This window comes from Spermophilus citellus (assembly GCF_964194105.1).
Source record: "Spermophilus citellus genome assembly, chromosome: 1".
Lineage (NCBI taxonomy): Eukaryota > Metazoa > Chordata > Mammalia > Rodentia > Sciuridae > Spermophilus > Spermophilus citellus.
Window position 1 is genome coordinate 118,318,015 of NC_138182.1, and position 19,538 is coordinate 118,337,552.

The 19,538-nt window shown below is 33.1% G+C and overlaps 1 protein-coding gene across 1 annotated transcript in view; it reads left to right on the plus strand.

The window, feature by feature from the left end:
* Positions 1-19,538, plus strand: part of LOC308655607 (uncharacterized protein) — an 801,622-nt gene that overhangs the window by 567,618 nt on the left and 214,466 nt on the right. The gene's annotated exons all lie outside the window — the stretch shown is intronic.

Consider the following 19,538-nt stretch of genomic DNA (forward strand, 5'->3'; position numbering starts at 1 on the left):
TATCTTTATCTCTTTCCTCCCTTTACCCTTTCCTCTGGTATTACTCTTCATGGATCCCTACATATTTAGACAAATATAGATCCCATGTAATAGTTATCTTCCTCAGTTGCTACTGCTTATCAAGCTCTTATCCTTTCCCTTAAGCTGGCTGATAATATCAGTTTTTATATCCCTGCTCAGGCATTATTGCTAGACATTATCTCTGATACCATGTATCTACATTAGCACTTACCAGAAACTCAAAAATAATTAATAAGTCAAATAAATAGACACTATTTTCACAGAGATGACTGCAAAGATTATCTCCTCTTCACAAGCAAAAGGGACTGTCAACTAAATAAACAATTTACTGTTTAAGTTAAAAGGATATAGTGGAAAAAATGATAAAGTACTAATGTTGGCTTGAGTAAAGAAACAATTTTATTGCGATAACTAGAGTCCAAATCAACTGTAAGTGCATGAAGCACACTGCGTCTTTAGAGTAGCAAATAATATTGTCACAATTTCAGATAAAGGATTTCAGATAAGGAACAGGGTGGTCACACATAAAAGTGTAAAAATTATCACTCACTTTGGAAGCCATTAATGATGAACAGGAGTTGCATAAAATTTATTTTTATTAGGTAAAAAATAGTAAACAATGTGAATTTCTGATTTTTATCTATTTTAAAATTTTGTTTCTAAGAATTGGTACATTTATACTGAGTAGGTGGATTTGTGGATGAATCTTTGAGATATTTATTTGCCTTCAATCTGGTGACATTCACTTTCTCCACAAAGAAATATTTGTCAAGCAAAAGATTCTGTTTGGATAATCAGAAATACTTCCTAAAGAAGACAAGATTTATTGGGCACAGTGGAGCACATCCACTAGACTTTAAGCTAAACAACAAAAGAGGTTTTATCCCATAGAACATAGTACACACATGTTTTAGGTACTCTACATTTGTATAGTGTATGAATACTGCATGTGAAAATATACAGTCATTCACTTATGAAAATTACTCACATATTATTCCTATTTTGTTTTCTTCCTGATACAAATTCTGTTATCCAATTAAAACATTTGAATGCAGGTTCTTCACATCACATAATAAAACATAATAAAAGTTACTGTTCACAGTGTTTACTAAAAAAAAATGCAAAACTGGAAAATGACCTTTATGAACTTGAAAAGAAATATACTGAAGGAAAAAGAGTAACATCAGAGCTTAAAAAGGAAAATGTAGCATGGAAACAAGAACTTCAAATTTTGAGGTATGGTACACTAGTTTCTTAGGTCCTTGTTAAGTTGCTGAAGTTGGCATTGATCTTCAGATACTCCTGCCCTAGTTACTGAGATTAAAGGCATGTACCACCACACCTGAATAGGAATCTATTTATATAACAAATAGAAATTTTGGTGGTTTTATATCTATATTTTTGCCTTTTGGAGTACAATCAATGTTTCAAGGAATGAAATTTAGAAAACCAGTTTTCTCTATTTGTTTAATTTACTCTGAATACATTTTCAATGTAGAATTATTTGTTTAGAGGTACTTTTTAAAAAGGTATTTGATAGATTTCTAAATTCCTCTCAAGAAAGTTTATGTTACTTATAATTCTCCCAAAGATAATAAAATGGGCATTTTTCAATGTCCAGAAACATTTTAAAACATTTATAGTTTTTCTTCTGCTATATAGTATCAAACCCAGGTGTTAGTTCAACTAAGTAGATATGCTAGTACTGAGCTAGACCCTCAGCTACAGTTTTAATATTAACATTTATTTAAAAATGAAATGGAAAGTGATTACTGATTATTTTATTCAAATTAACTCTGGTTTATAAGTAAAATTTCTTCTTATTTCTTTGTCAAAAAGACCCATAATCTTAATTATTGGATTAAATATTAGATTCAGTCTTGTTCCAAAGGGGATTTTGACTTGTTTACAAAATACATAATGATTAACAAGGTAAGTGCTACCATAAGAGAAACATAAAAGGTAGAATAAAGTTATTTTTTCTCAGGAAAAATCAGTTTTAAGATAAATATATTTTACTGCAGATGTGCCTTTAAAAAGGAAGAGAATACAAGAAATGATTCTCTGTTTCTTGAACCAAATAGGGACCAGTTAAATGAAATAACAAATGAAGATAATAAAGAAATTAAAAAGAAACCTGAAACATCTGTCAGAAAATTTGATATAGAATTAAATATTACAGCAGATGAATTTAATCAGGTAAATGAGCTTTCAGTATATTTTAAATTTTTTTATTTTATTTCAACAAACTTATTTATACTATCCCTTTAACATACTATATCCAGCCATGTTTCACTTCATGAAGGGTATATTATCTGAAAAATATGCTGTTTGGAAATTGTACTGACATACAATCATCATAAGTGTGTACTTGCACAAACTTCAGACATCTACCACAATACAGAATAAATAATCTTCCAGGATCTCCAATAGTTTCTTTTGTTTCAATTTCATTGATTTATGCTCTGATTTTAATTAATTCTTGCCTTCTGCTACATTTGCTATTGTTTTGCTCTTCCTTTTCTAGGGCTTTGAGATGAAGTGTGAGCTCATTTATTTGTTGGTTTTTCCTTTTTTTGAGGAATGACCTCCAGGCGATGAATTTCCCTCTTAAAACTGCTTTCATTGTGTCCCATAGATTCCGATATGTTGTGTCTGTTTTTTCATTTATCTCTAAGAATTTTTTGATTTCCTCCTTTATGTCTTCTGTAACCCATTGATCACTCAGTAACGTATTGTTCAATGTCCATGTGATGTAGGATTTTTCCTTCCTTCTTTTATCATTGATTTCCAGTTTCATTCCATTATGATCTGATAAAGTGCATGGTATTATCTCTACCCCTTTATATTTACTGAGGCTTGCCCTATGGCATAATATATGATCTATTTTTGAGAAGGTTCCATGTGCTGCTGAGAAAAAAGTATATCCACTTGATGATGGTTGATATATTCTATATATGTCAGTTAAGTCTAGGTTATTGATTGTGATATTGAGTTCTATAGTTTCTTTAACTTTTGTTTGGAGGATCTGTCCAATGGTGAGAGAGGTGTGTTGAAGTCACCCATAATTATTGTGTTGTGTCTATTTGATTCTTGAACTTGAGGGGAATTTGTTTTATGAACGTTGCAGCACCATTATTTGGTGCATACATATTGATAATTGTTATGTCTTGTTGGTGAATGGTTCCTTTTAACAGTATATAATGTTCTTCCTTATCCCTTTTGATTAACTTAGTCTTGAAGTCGATTTTATTCGATATGAGGATGGCCACACCTGCTTGCTTACGAGGACCGTGTGCGTGGTATTTTTTTTCCCAACCTTTCACCTTCAGCCTGTGTATGTCTTTTCCAATCAGATGTGTCTTCTGGAGGCAGCATATTGTTGGATTTGTTTTTTTAATCCATGTTACCAGCCTATGTCACTTTATTGTAGAGTTTAAACCATTAACGTTTAGAGTTACTGTTGATATATGGTTTGTACTTCCAGCCATGTTTGATTATTTAACTTTTTTTAATTTAGTTTGCTTCTCCATGATTAGCTTTCCCCCCATCCTCTGTCTTTACTGAGGCACTTCCCACTGATGGTTTTGGTTATTGTTTTTCATTTCTTCCTCGTGTAATGTTTTGCTCAAGAAGCTTTGCAATGCTGGTTTTCTGGCTGCAAATTCTTTTAACTTTTGCTTATCATGAAAGATTTTTATTTTGTTGTCATATCTGAAGCTCAGTTTTGCTGGATACAAAATTCTTGGTTGGCATCCATTGTCTTTTAGTGTTTGAAATATGTTGTTCCAGGATCTTCTTGCTTTCAGAGTCTGTGATGAGAAATCCATTGTTAACCTTATTGGTTTACCCCTGAATGTAATCTGCCTCCTTTCTCTTGTAGCTTTTAATATTTTCTCTTTGTTATTTATATTGGATATCTTCATAACAATGTGTTTTGGCGTTGGTCTACTGTGATTTTGTATGCTCGGTGTCCTGTATGCATCTACAATTTGTATATCCTTTTCCTTATTTATTTCTGGAAAGTTTTCTATAATTATTTCATTCAGCAGGTTGCTCATTCCCTTGATTCGGGCCTCTATACCTTCCTCTATTCCGATGACTCTTAAGTTTGCTTTTTTTATGTTATCCCATATCTCTTGGATGTTTTACTCATGATTTTTTACCAGCCTTTCTGAGTTGGCTAGACTCTTTTCAACATGATATATTTTGTCTTCATTATCTGACGTTCTGGCTTCTACTTGCTCCACTCTGTTAGTGATACTCTCATTTGAGTTTTTAATTTGGTTTGTAGTTTCCTTCATTTCTAGAATTATTGTTTGATTTTTTTATAATCTCTATCGCCTGATAAAGATGCTTAATTTCTTCTTTTATCTGTTTATGTAATTCATTTTCAATGTGTTCTTTCACTGTTTGAATTTGCTGTCTCATATCCTCTTTAAGGTTCCATTCCATCTGTCTAAGGTATTCCTTGAGTTCTTTATTTGACCATTTTTTTTCTGATGTCTCTAGGTCCTCCTGAATATTTAGGCTGCCCTGCATTGTTTGTACTCCTTTTATTCCTTGCTTTTTCATGCTGCTCATGTTACTTCTTGTTCTGTTTGACTGCTGAGTTACTGTTTACTCCTATAAATTTATTTGATGCTTGGGAGGAAAGGTATTAGAAGGGAAGGGAAGAAGTCACTAAAGAGAATGAGAGTAAGCAGGTAGAATGCAAGGAATGGGGAATAACAAAATTGAAAAGAAATGAAAAGACAAAAGAAAAAAAATAGAAAATAAAAAAAAAATTTTAAAAAATGATAAAAAAATAAAAATTAAAATTAAAAAAATAATATTTTTTTAAATTTAAAAAACAACAAAAAAAGAAAATGAAAAAAAACAAATTAAAAAAAATTAATAAATGCAGTCTTAGAGTTTGATTAACTTCTCTTCCAGTAGGTAGAGTTGTGCCCACCAGGCCAAGCTTCTCCTCTCAATACGCGGGAACCAATCACTGTGCAGCAGCTCCTCCTCCCAGACTGGGCGGGTCTCCAATCCTGAGTGCCTAGGACCTTCTCTTGTGTCTAGTCACTTCCCCACTTTTCCTCAAGCCAGGCCCTGCTGACTGGTGACGCTTAACCCAATACTGGCTACACGCCAGGTCTGCTACTCCCGGGAGCCCTATTTTCATGAATGACTGGGCACACTCTCCCTGTTTGCAATTCCCTCAGACCCTAAGTTTGTAGAGCTTGGGGCTTAGAACCTTCAGCGAATTTTGCTTGCCCTCCGGTAGCCATGGCCCTGGTAGCTGGTGCAAGAGACCTCAGATGTTAGCACTGGTGGGAGTGGTAGCCGGGAGTTCCCTGCTGCAGGTCCCGCGCCACTCCTGATTCCCTTGGTCTGGCTATCGAGCTCACGGGAGAGCTGGGAGGGGCCCTTAAGGTTTCCCCGCTGTGTGGAGAGGGAAGGCTAGGGGATTACACACCTGTCGCCACTGGTTTCAATGAAGTTATTTCCTCCGCCACATTCTGGTGACGTCAGTTCTCTGCCATGGTGGTATCCCATGCAAATGGCTACAGTTCATTCCCTTTGCCGGTGACCAATGCAACAGGTGGGTCCTGACTGTCTTTCCCAAGCCCCGTTTCAATCCTGTGGCTACTGCCTATGAAGGCTCTGTTGGCATTAACCTCCATAGGATCAGAAGGGCCGACCAGTTGTTCCAGCGGGATCGTTTAGTGCTGAGTCACAGCAGTTTGTCTGCGAGAAGCTGGTGAACGGGAGCTTGAATTAAGCTGATCCGGGCTCTATGTGTGTTCTGAGAGGCCCAGACTGTTCGCCCCAGATCCACCTCAGCTCAGCATTGCCTAGTGATCCTGAGCAAACAGCATTTAGACAGTTTACGACTCCCTATGCCCACGTAGCTGAAGAGGTCAGAGACTTGATCTCTCCGTGCCCGCCACCATGTTGGATCCTCTAGACAGTTACTTCTTAACTGTATTCTTAACTGTATTTAACTGAACTTATAATTTGAACTTTCCTTAAATTAATTTTTAAAATAAATATCACTATCCATAATTGAAAAGAAATATTGAAGTGATTGACATTGCTTCTGTGTGATTTTAGTTTGTCTGTGCTTTTAACACTTTTGTTTATCTAGCACCACACCCAAGGTTTCCACTCAATCAAAAGTGCATGATTGATACTCAAGAATTTCACCAATATGGATGTTTATAATGTAAAGGATTATTAAATAATTTTATAAATTAAATAAGCTTGTAACACTAAAAATTATTTGATTTCTGCTTTTGCTAAATTGTTTTGACAGTTTTTTAATAAAAATATATCCTTAGTTGTTTTTACTTTCATAATCTTTATCATAGTTCTTGTAAAATATGTTTATTGCTTCACTGTTACTGCTATTATAATATATTTAAACTAGTTTAATTAAGCATTTATTTAAATTTGTAAAACAAGGAGCCCATAGTTTCATACAGAACTGTAACTGTGAATGAGTATTAGGGCTTCAGATTTTCCATCCCTCTGTATGAATACAATAATCATTTACTAAGGTATTATGGCAAGCACTTAGATAACAAGATGGAGATGATAAAGGCCATTCCTCAACAATCATATACTGGTAATTTTCATACAGATTAATGGGCAGTATAGCAGTGCTATACTAAGACCATTTTTATGTATCTATGAATTTTGATGACTGGAAGCAGTCTAAGGTGGCAGTGATATCAAGAGTCTTTGAAAAGCAACCACTATAAAACAGAGTCAAGTATAATCTTTTTATCATCTTATGTACATTGAGCACTGATCCCATCTTCCTGGAGTTATAACAGGAACCTTGCAGTCCCACCATGTGATTTCCTAATACTTTTTGCAAGATTTAAATATTATTCCAAAAATGATGAGCTCTATTTAAGAGTTAATAAGAAAAACAATGTTCAACTATGTTGGACCCATTTTAAGGTATTTCTATAATGTTTGACCATTTTTTATTAGGGGGACTCTTATAACAGTGAGATATCTCTTAGAAAATTACATAAATAAAAGATAGCATCTTGTTTTCATTGTGAGTCATTGTTGTTAAAATATCAATTTTATCACACGTTCTTTTAGACCTTCAATGGTATTTTGATGATCTTAACTCCTATGTTAAATGAGGCCTCCCTTTTTGTTTGGCTTTGAGTTAAAAAAATATAGGAATCAAAAAGAGCCTAGAGGAGGGTAATACTAGCAGACTCCTGATAAAGAAACAGCCCATCTAAGTTATATAAGAGACCATTGCAGTAGAATATTTGAAAAGGGAACATTGAATACATAAATTAAAGGTCAAAGGTAGGTGATATATATTTTTTAACTGTTTCTTAGATTATATGCATACTTTTTCTGGAAAAATTGGGAGAAATGGGCCTGAATTGCTTCAGAGTCATAAAATTGGATGACTGTGTACAAAAAGAGAATAAAAGTTAAATATTTCTGTGATTTATTAAGCACAATGCAAATATAAGATATCCTCATTAGTTCTTACCAGAAAAATCGTGTAATTGTTTTACAAGACAATCATGAATGAGTGTGTAAATGCAGATACAATGCAAAGGAAGATTTTGGGGGGATCAACTATTTTTTCTAGAGAAAGTTATGTTTGTTATTTACTTCCTTATAGGCTAGTTTATTTGAAATTCAATCTGGTAGTCTGTAGATTTCCCTGTGGAGGATTAATTTTTCAAATCATGCTAACCTTAATGAGAGGCTTAACAAAGCACTCCTCTATCAAGATAGAAGCACCTCTCCTTAATCACTACAGAATGCCTCCAAAGGTGAAGGCAGGAGAAGAAAATGGAACTGGGGAGGAAGAGAGATCAAATTATTTTATGTGCATCTTTTAATAGTTCATAATTAATACCACTTCTGTGTATAGTTATACTACAGTAAGAATTTTAAAATACTTTCACTTAAAAAAGAAGGATGGCCTCTCAGTGTCACCAGTTGCTGTGTGCGAAGAGGACCAAGCTAGCTCTCAATAAATGCCTCTTTGCTGCTTACATAGATTTTAAAAAAAGAAGAAGAAGAATAAGACTAGAAATCTATCAAAAGAATTTATCTTCATATGTAAAAAAATGTAAAGTCATTAAACATCACATCATTATTATCACAAAATAGTACTTATTATGTTCATTAATCTACTTTAGACCCTGTTTGTAGAATTAGCAAGATAATTGATTTTATACAAAAAACCCGCACAAAACAAACAAACAAACAAAAGCAACTAGATGGCCACACTTAACAAATAGTTGGAAGTATTTCCACATATTTTAAATCAAGTACATAAACTATTGAACTGCATGTTCCAAAAATGTTGCTCCTACCTTATGAGTAAAAATCAATTAAAATGAAAGAGCTATATATTGTTTCCAAATCTGAGAAATGAACAAATCAGAGTTCTTAGATTTGAAACTGCCTCTTTTTACACTTTTGCCCTACTTTGAAACTGTCAGCCTATACACTGAAAGTATACTTGAAAAAAGAAAGGCATTACCCATTTTCTTTGGTTATGGCAGTTAGCCCAGACTCGTCTAGCAAAACTTAGTCAAGCATTTAAAACACCACCCTGCTCATGACTTTGTCATTGGTTTACCTGTTGCTCTCAAGAAAAGTTTGAAATTTCTAAGCAAGAAGTGAAAATACCCAAACCAAAGAGTTTCTTGTCAAGGTGTTCAACCTTATCTCTTCCCACTCACACTACTGTCACTTTGCTCTAGCTTCTAGTCACACAGGACCACTTACAGTTCCACAAATGTTTTTTTCTCATATCTCATTGACTCTATGCATCCTTTCCCTCTCTGTCATAATTTCCCTGTATCCTTCAGGTGTCAACTCATGTAGCACCTTCATGGAAGGACTTCTAACACTGCCACAAAATTGGAACAGAAATCCCTTCTCTGTGTTCAGTAGTACCTTGTTCTATACATGTCATAGTGCCCGTTAATCTGCATGAAAATTATGATTGTTGAGGAGTGGCATTTATCATCTCCATCTTGTCATCCCAGTGCTTGCCATAGTACCTTAGTACATGATTGTTATATTCATGAAGAGGGATGGAAAATCTGAAACCCTGATACTCATTCACAGTGACAATTTTGCAGTAAAGTATGGGCAAACTTTTTCATAGTAACTTTGTATTGTGGTCGTACAAATGTAAGAAAATTTCATTTCATGAAAAATGATAATTTTTCAACTTTTTGTTTACTGATTGATGCTTATGAAACCTTTGAGATAAAAAATATAATTACTTTTCTCTCCATTTGCTACAGAATTTGAATCTAGACTAATGGGAGTTTCTTCCATAAGATTTACTAAAAAGCCATGACAAGATCTATTTGTGGAAGCATCAAAAGGATACCATCGATATTTTTAAAGAAAAATAGATATGAACGACAGTATTGCATATTTCAAACTATCGCCATGTTATTTTAAAAACTTTATTGAAGAAAATATGTTTGTATTATTCATGTGTTCTCAAAATATGAGACTATTTCTTTGCATCTATAACAAAATTTGAAGTGCAAGTGCATACCAGTTTTTATTGAGTTCTATGTATCCAAACTATGTAAATTGTTGCATTTAAACATTACCCAATGTAGTCAATACTACTACCTTGGTAGAACTAAACATCACATGTTTTAATGTATTACAATTATAGTCCCATCAAACTTATATTCCTTACAAACAAGAAAAAACAACTTAAATTTTTATGATTTTAGTATAAAGCACTAATTTATAATTCTTTCATGATGAGAAATACATTTGCTTAAGACATTTTGCCTTTTTTCTTTGTTTATTCTTTCTTGAAAAATAATAGTCTAGCTACAACTTCTAGCATAAAGTACATTTTTCCCACGGAATAATTTTAGAGTAAATGGCTGTCATATGCCATCATTCATGACTTCTTTAATATTACCTAAAAGTCAGAACATGCTGCATAACTGCAATGCAACCTTCAAAATGAAAGAGTCAATACTAATACATTCTATCAAATGCCTTCTACAACTGAAATCTAATTTTTTTTCATGTTTTGCAACTTGGCTCACGTTGTCCTTTATAACAAAATAATTCCATTCAGATCCATGAAATGAACTTAATATTGTATTTTGTAGACACCTTTAGATTTAAACATTCCTTAATCTTTCCTTGACTTTCATGGCCTTGAATCTTTTCAAGAATAATAGTTGTAAAATGTGCCTAAGATGGATTTTTCTTTATGATTGAGACAAGGTTACATATTTTGGGCAAGAGTATCACAAAAGTTATTCTGTGATTATTCTCTTTAAATCCCAAGATGAAGACCTATATTTTAATTTCTCCATCATTGCTGATAATAACATTAATTACTAAAGGTTTTATCACCTAGATATATCTTATATCATATTTTCCCTTTAATTATTTAGTTTTGTGGGGAAGTACTTGGAGACTATAAAAATATTATTCATCCAACTTTCAATTTATTCATTTACTTGTACCTATACAGATCCATGATTTATTTAATTGAATATACTGTTTGTTAATATTATTATAAAAATATTTCTTTCAGAAATATTGTGTTTTGACAATTTTAGATTAATAAAAGTTTAATATATTGAAGTACAGAGAAATGTTAACCCAAATGTTAACATTTTATCAACTTTAATAAAATGTTGATCTTCTCTTTCTCTTCTTTATCTCTTCTCTTTCTCTTCTTTATCTCTTTTCTTTCTCTCTTTCTAGTAAATATAATTATAGGTATATAACAAAGTTTCTTTTTTCTGAACCATTTGTAAGTTGCAGGCATGTTGTTTTTCATTACTGAATATTTGTATTCCTAAAAGCAAGGAGTTACCTTACATACAGTGTAAAGACCAAAATTTTAAAAATGGTTCATTATAAATATCTAATCTACAAATATGATTCAGAATTTGCCAATTATTTCAGCAATGTTATTTATAACCAAAATAAAATTCAGTCTTGGAAAATTTCAGAATCCTTTATTCGTCCTGTTTCTTTCACCTCCTTTAATCTGGGATATTTCTTTAGTATTTCTGGGCTCTTTATGGCACATAAGTTTTTTAATGGTGTACTTCAGTACCTCTGTAGATTTTCCTTTAGTTCAGAATCACATGATATTCCCTCATGAGTGGAATCAGATTATGCCATTAGAGAAGGAATATCATACATGCAATGCTGTGTTCTTTCAATGCAGCATATTCTAGAGGTACTTGTGGACATGTCCAAGAACTGTGATCAGCCTCTAGAAATATTTGACATTGAATAGGATGAATAAATATTATACATACATGAATATGGTCTTGAATGTACATGTTGTAAGTTAAAGATTCTTATTTTTTTCACATTTTGAAATGTGTAGGGCTACCCAAATAAAGCAGAATTCCAGAAATGAAAGAGTCTGAGAAATTCCCTGTCTGTAGATTAGAGTTCACACCAGAAAATTATTTCATGTGCCTTGGAAAAAAAGTCATTCATATCTTTTTTTTTAATATTTATTTTTATTTATTGGCGGACACAACATCTTTGTATGTGGTGCTGAGGATTGAACCCGGGCTGCACGCAGGCCAGACGGGCGCGCTACCACTTGAGCCATATCCCCAGCCTCATTCATATCTTTTGACATAAAATTTTATGAAAAATAAGTTTTTTTAATTTTTTATTGATTATTTAAAGCATTACATAGCTCATGATATATCATCTTTCATACATTAGACTTAAATTGTGTTTTGAACTCCCATTTTCACCCCAAATACAGATTGCAGAATCACATCTGTTACATATTCACATTTTTACATAATGCCATATTAGTGACTGTTGTATTCTGCTACCTTTCCTATCCCCTACTATCCCCCCTCCCCTCCCCTCCCCTCCCATCTTCCCTCTCTACCTCCCCTGCTGTTGTTCAATTCTCTCCCTTTTTTTCCCTCTCCCTTGCCCCTCATAACCTCTTATAATTTTATGTATCCTTGAAGGTCTCCTACCATTTCCATATGCTTTCCCTTCTCTCTCCGTTTCTCTCCCCCCATTCGTCTTTGTTTACTGTAGTCTTTTCCTCATGCTCTTTCTTCCTGTTGAAAAATAAGTTTTAAAGATACTTTCCCCCCTCTAGTTTAAGCTTATCATGAATAACATTTTCTTCCAAAAAATTCTGCCTTCTAATTTTCAAAATGTTGTCATCATAGTCTAACACCATAGGTCTCAATCATTTCTGAAGATGTTTCTGCTTTCTTCCATTTAAAAGTATTTTCTTCAGATAAGTTTCTGCACTTTCCTATTGCTTTTGCTGGAATGGGGATTGAATAAATTACCTTTTTTTTGGCCAGTAATGTGATTCACTGAGGCACACTTTTTAGAACCCAGAAGGACTCCTGGGCCAAAAAGTGCTGGATATTTGAAATATGTCCTGTTGCAGGTCAATGAAATTGGTCTTTGTAGACTTTCCTCTCAGGCTGATGGCAAGAAGAAATTCACTGGCCACACATTATTTAAAATTTCCCAGGGCTGGGGTTGGAGATCAGTGTTAGAGTGCTTGCCTAGCATGCATAAAGCACTGTGTTTAATCCTTAGAACCACACACATAAAGGTAAAATAGTTCCATTATTCCTTTGTTTATTTAAACTTTTCATATATATATATATATATATATATATATATATATATATATATATGTATAAATTAGTTTGAAATGGTAAGAACTTAGGCTACCCATTAATTGTTGTGCTGTAGATATGATGTGTATTTAAAAGGATGCAAGGATGATTAAACCAAATCATGAGGGAGTCTTGGCTAACCATGAAGTTAGCTAACCATGGAGTTGCTTCTTAGTTCTTAAAAGCAGCAAAAGGACATAAGGAACACAGGATATCCTCAGGAGTCTCCTTTCCAATTTGTCATTTGGCAGAATGAGATGTGAAAAATGGGTTGCTCCTACTAGACTCTTCTTTGCTTTTTAGTTTTTATTTTGAATTCTTAATGGATTTGGTCATACTTAGGCAGGAGAACATGACTGTCAGCCAAATATTCTTCTTTAGTAGAGATTTATTATAAACAGTATAAATGCAACTTGGTTTCACAATTTTCTTCTCCCCCTGAAGGAAAAAGTCTCCATTTTATTAACTGGTTTAGTTTATGAGAGGAGAAAAGGCATAGACAGAAAAAGAGGAGGAGAGAAAAAAGAGTTGTGACATCCCATAGCCTTGTCCATCAGTGACTTTATTTCAGTAAACACCATGGTATTACCCAAAGCTCAGACTTTATTCCTGATGACAATTCATATCTAAGGACAAATTCTGGAGAAAAGGGGGAAGGTGTATTGCTTTGCTAGCAAAGTAGAAACACAGGACTATTGTCTCAGTATGTAATTCTGTCAAGTTGAACAGAAGACTTTTAAAGAGAAGGTTTACTCTAAGATATCATCTCACTCCAGTGAGAATGGCAGCTATTATGAAAAATAAAAAAAAAGTGTTGATGAGGATGTAGGGGGAAAGGTACACTCATACATTGTGGGTGGAATTGCAAATTGATGAAGCCAATATGGAAAGCAGTTTAGAGGTTCCTTGGAAATCTGGGAATAAAAACACCATTTGACCCAGCTATCCCTCTCCTCAATTGATACCCAAAAGATTTTAAAACATCACACTACAGGGACACAGCCACGTCAATGTTTACAGCAGTACAATTCACAATAGCTAAACTATGGAGCCAACCTAGATGCCCTTCAGTGGATGAATGGATAAAAAAATGTGCCATATATACACAATGGAATTTTACTCAACAATAAAAGAGAATAGAATCATGGCATTTGCAGGTAGATGGTTGGCGATTGGAGAAGATAATGCTAAGTGAAGTTAGCCAATCCCCCCTAAAAATATTTTCTCTGATATAAGGAGGCTGACTCATAATGGGGTAGGGAGGGGGAACATGGGACGAATAGATGAATTATAGATAGGGAAGAGGGAAGGGAGAGTAAAGGAGGAGCAGGGGATTAGCAAGGATGGTGGAATGTGATGGACATCATTATCCAAAGTACATATATGAAGACATGAATTGGGTATCAACCTACTTTATAATACAAACAGAGATATGAAAAATTGTGGTATATATGTGGAATAAGAATTGTAATTAAAAAAAAAAACAAGTACACGTATAAAGACATGAATTGGCATGAACATACTTTATACAAAGATATGTAAAATTGTGCTCTATATGTGTAATAAGAATTGTAATATATTCCACTGTCGTGTATTTTTAAAAAATAAAATTAATTAAAAAAAATAAAGAGACGATTTAAAGGCTACATTCCAGCTGTGCCTTTTGAGTGGTCATAATTCACTTTTAGTCTTGGGGATATAGTTGTTTCTTAGAACTTCTAGAACCACCCCTGTAGTCTGAATTCTTTCATTCCTGTGGCATGTGTTTGCTTGAGGATAGATAATTTGGCCTAAGGTGGGAAGAAAGGTAATCTTACTTCTCCCAAGTTTAGGAAGTGAGAGAAAAAGAAAGGGAAAAATGTTGAGCCCAGGAAAGTTGAAGTTTATGGATGTTGATTTTGCTCTGTATGCTCTTCCATTTTACTCTCTGGCTTCTTGTTTCTGCCTCATCATTATTAATCATTTGACTTCAGATCTGACCAAATCATTTTTGCCCTCTAGTGGTGAAATGATGCAGTAACATAGTAGAAATGTGTTAAGCTCATTGAGGTTCACATTCAGAACTTGGGAGAAACATTTTCTTCATAGGATAATGTTGTGACCCGTGCCTACATAATTATGTAAAATGTCTCAGCACAGTATACTGTTGAAGAGGCATAAAGTATCCAATTCTGAGTGCATCAGATTCACATAGAGGCAGGAAAATCTGTTTAGGAAATATTTTTTCCTGTGCTCATATTGAAGTTTCAAAGCAGAAGTAGCTACCTTTAGCTTTTATATTTTTTTTCCCTTAGCACAAGTGTGCATGGTAGCACTACTTATAACAGTCATAATCTAGAAATAAGTTATCTGTCCATCAACAGAAAAATGGATAAAGACCTTGTGATATATTCAGATACAGTATAGCACTGAAAAGAATTTACAGTTACATTTAAAAAATTAAACCAGACTAAAAGAATACAGACAGTATGACTCCATTCATAAAAGCTGACAAGTCATAAAAATAAATCTATCAACTGAAGTCAGAATGGTTGTTACTTCAGGATGAAAGAGATACTAATTAGAATGGAACATGAGGGAAGGTACTTTGGTAATGATAACCTTTACTTGATGCAAGTGATAATTTTATAAATTTAACTCAAACTATGCACTGATTAATTTTGCTCAGTTATGCTTTATTGGTCAATACATGAGAAAGTTCATAAGAAGAAATAAATTGGTAGAAACATAATATGACCTCATAAATCTATAAATTAAAACTAACAAAAGAGCATAAGAGAAACCATAATCATTTTAGCTGTAACTGTCCATAATTTATGGGACTACCTGAGTTTTGCCAGCAGCTGATGCACAGCATAGTGGGTGTGCTGAAAAGAAGGCTGAGCTGACTCGTGGGGTCCTGAATTCCAATCCCTCTGTACTGATGATGAACCATATATTTTTGGATTAAACATGTAGGTCTCAGGTTTGGGGCATTTAGGATAAACACCCTCAAAAATAAAATGTGAAATTCTGGTAACATTATTTTTAATTTTTCTCAGCCCTAAAATTTTCTGAGGGTCCAACACCAAACGTGTGTTAGACATCCAATTATGAATTTCAAACATTTCTCAAGAGTTGATGGTGAATAAAAAAACTAATAGAGTAAATCTAAAACAATTATTACTCTGACAACCATACAATTACCACAAAACAGGAGCATTTTGAGAATGAAAGGTGTTTCTAAAACAATTTTTAAAACATAAGAAAGCTTTAGAAATATATATTAAGACTAACCAACTGTTTGTGTTATTTTGATGGACCTAATATAATTATTTTCAAAAAAACAATTTTTTAAATATTTTTATGCATTAATGCAATGAAAAACAATTTTTACTTAGCTTGTCTTTATTTCCAAAATAACAAAGTATTTATTCTTGGTCCATACAAAAGAACTTTAATCATGTTTTAAAAATCATATTCTTCTTTAGCACTGTGCCACTAATATTTTTCAAAAGAACATATTTCTTATTGCAGCATAGCATATTATTTTTATTTTACATGAGATTGTGTTCAGTATTATATCCTAGGATTAAAACAACTGATTTTCTTAATAGAAACATTTTTTAACTTTTATTTACTTTTTTTTAATGTGGTGTTGAGGATCAAACCCAGTGCCTCACATATGCTAAGCAAGCACTCTACCACTGAGCCACAACCCCAGCACTAACTGATTTTTTTTTAACATCTGACTCTTTTTTTTCTGCAAGTTCTACACACACACACACACAGTTTGTTTATTCAGTTACTTACAGAAAAGCATCATATTTTCTCTCATGTTTTGGCAATTACAATTAAACAGACGTATTATTAATACTGAAGAATATCAGGGTTTTATAAATGTCTAGTTTATAAAAAGTCTTAGCAAATACAAACCAAGAGAATGAGCATACTGTGCACTAAGCATATAAACAAAGTAATCATAATTAATATATAACAATTAGAATTCATTTTTATTTTTATTAGAGCTTTCTAGCTATACATGTTTGTTGCTATACAACAACATTGCAACAAGCTCATGCATAAATGGAATTTGATTTCAGTTTAATTCACCTCTTTTCCCTCCTACCCTCCCTCTCTTCCCCATTCTCCTTCCTCTACTCCACTAGACTTCCTATCACTCACCTATTCATATTTCACTGGTCCTTTTTGCATAAATATAAAATTCCTTGTGGTATATTTAGATAATAAATGACATAATTTTCTTAAAATCATTTTTCATTGCCTCTGCTTACTCATCCTCTCAATCTGTAGATCTCCTTCTACATTACTAATATTTGCATTACCTTTATGTTATTCTATCATTCCTGCCATCTTTTCTTTATTTTCCTCTAGCTTCTGCATATGAAAGAAAACATCTGACCTTTGTGATTCTGAGTTTGGCTTACTTCACTTAGCATAATATTCTCCATTTCCACAAATTTACCAGCAAATGCCATAATTTCTTTCTGTGTTGTGGCTGAGAAGAACTCTATCTATCCATCTATCTATCGATCTATCTAATTTATCTACCAAATCTATCTATCAAATCTATCTATATCTCTAATATATCTACCTATATCTATATCTGTTATCTCTATCTATCTATATCTGTATGCATATATATCTATATTAACCCATTTATCTATTTACAGGCACCTGGTTAATTCCATATTTTGAATTTTGCTGCTATAGACACTGAAATACCTCTATCATTATTAGTATGTCAATTTAAGATCATTTGGAAAAATACTGAGGAATGGAGTAGCTGGGTCATTTGGTAGTTCCATCCTTAGTTTTTCTGAGGAATTTCCTTCCTGCTCTTCAGAGTGGTTGTACTAGTATGCAGTCTCACCAAAAAAAAAAAAAAATATATATACATATATATATATATATATATATATATATATATATATATATATATATATATATATACAAGTGTACCTTTTCCCCAAACCTCACCATCATTTGTTAATATATGTATTCAATATCCTCCTGACTGGAGTGAGAAGGATTCTTAATATAGCTTTTACTTGCATTTCTCTGCCTTCAAAAGATATTCAAAATTTTTTTTCATATATTTTTTGGTTAATTAAATTTCTTCTTTTGACAATTTTCTGTTTAGTTCTTTTGCTCATTTATTGATTGATTATTTGTTGTTAGCCAATGAAGAGTTTTTTTTTCATTCTGTTGACTCACTTCCCATTTTTAATTATTTTCTTTGTTGTGAAGAAGCTTTATGATTTACTGATATCCCATTTATTGATACCTGGTTTTATTTCTTGCACTTTGGGTGTTTTTTTAAACGAAGTTAGTCCTGGAACTTGCTTGAGTTTTGACCACAAGTTTTCCTCCACAATTTGTAATGTTTCTGGTCTAATTCATATTTCTCCAATCCATATGCACAGGGTGAGAAATGGGGATCTATTTTCATTTTTCTACATATAGCTCTACATTTTTCCTAGAAACATTTGTTTAAAAGACTTTCTTTTCTCCAAAATATATTTTTGGCACCTCTGTAAAGGATTAGATAGCTACAAGTATGTGAATTTGCCTGTCTCTTCTATTCTCTTCCTTTGGACTTTATATTTTGTTGCCAATATAATATCATGCTGGATTTTTTACTCCTGTTCTGAGGTATAATATCAGATCAGGTTTGACTGCTTCACTTTTCATGCACAGTATCAAATGGCCTATTCTGGGTCTCTCATTTTTCCCAATAAATTAAAGAATTTTTTTCTAACTCTGAAGAATGTCATTGCATTTTGAGGGGATTGCATTGAATCTGTATATTGTTTTTGGTAGCACAGTCATTTTGACAATACTGAGTCTGCTTGTCCAAGAACTTGGCATGTATTTCCATCTGCTAAGAACTTTTACAATTTCTTTCTTCAGTGTTGTATAACCTTCATTGTAAAGTGTTATATAACCTCCATGGTTAGATTAATTCTCAAATATTATTTTAGGTTATCATGAATGGGATGGTTTTCCTCTTTTCTGTAAAGCTAAATAAATGTTACAGTACAAGAAATATATTGATATCGATATCTGGGTGTTGGTCTTATAGTCTTCTACTTTGCTGAACTCATTTATAAACTCTAGAAGTCTTTGGTGGAATTTTTTTAGTCTTCTGGATATAGGATCATGTCATCATCATCTCCTTTTTCTATATGTAATCCTTTGATTTCCTTTTCTTGCCTGATCACTCTGGTTAATGTTTTTATGTCTTTATTTATTCTAGTTTATTATACATAACAGAAGAATGCATTTCAATTCAGAGTACATATATAGAGCACATTTTTTCATGTCTCTGGTTGTTTACAAAATAGAATCACACCATTTGTGTCTTTAAATATGTACTTAGGGTAATGATGTCCATCTCCCACCATCTTTCCTACTCCTATTCCCCTTCTCTTCTCCTCCTTCCCCTTTGCCCTTTCTAAAGTTCCTCCATTCCTTCTATACTTCCTGCATCCCCATTATGAGTCAATATGCACATATCAGAGAAAACATTCAGCATTTGTTTTTTTTTTTTTTGGATTGGCTTACTTCATTTAGCATAATATTCTCCAACTCCATTCATTTAGCTGTAAATGCCAAATTTTATTCTTTTTTAATGCAGAGTAATATTCCGTTGTGTATATATACCATAGTTTCTTTATCTAGGTTGGTTCCACAATTTAGTTATTGTGAATTTTGCTGCTGTAAACATTGATGTGGCTGTGTCACCGTAGAATGCTTTTAAAAAGTCTTTTGGGTATAAACTGAGGAGTGGGATTGCTGGGTCAAACTGTGGTTCGATTCCAAGATTTCCAAGGA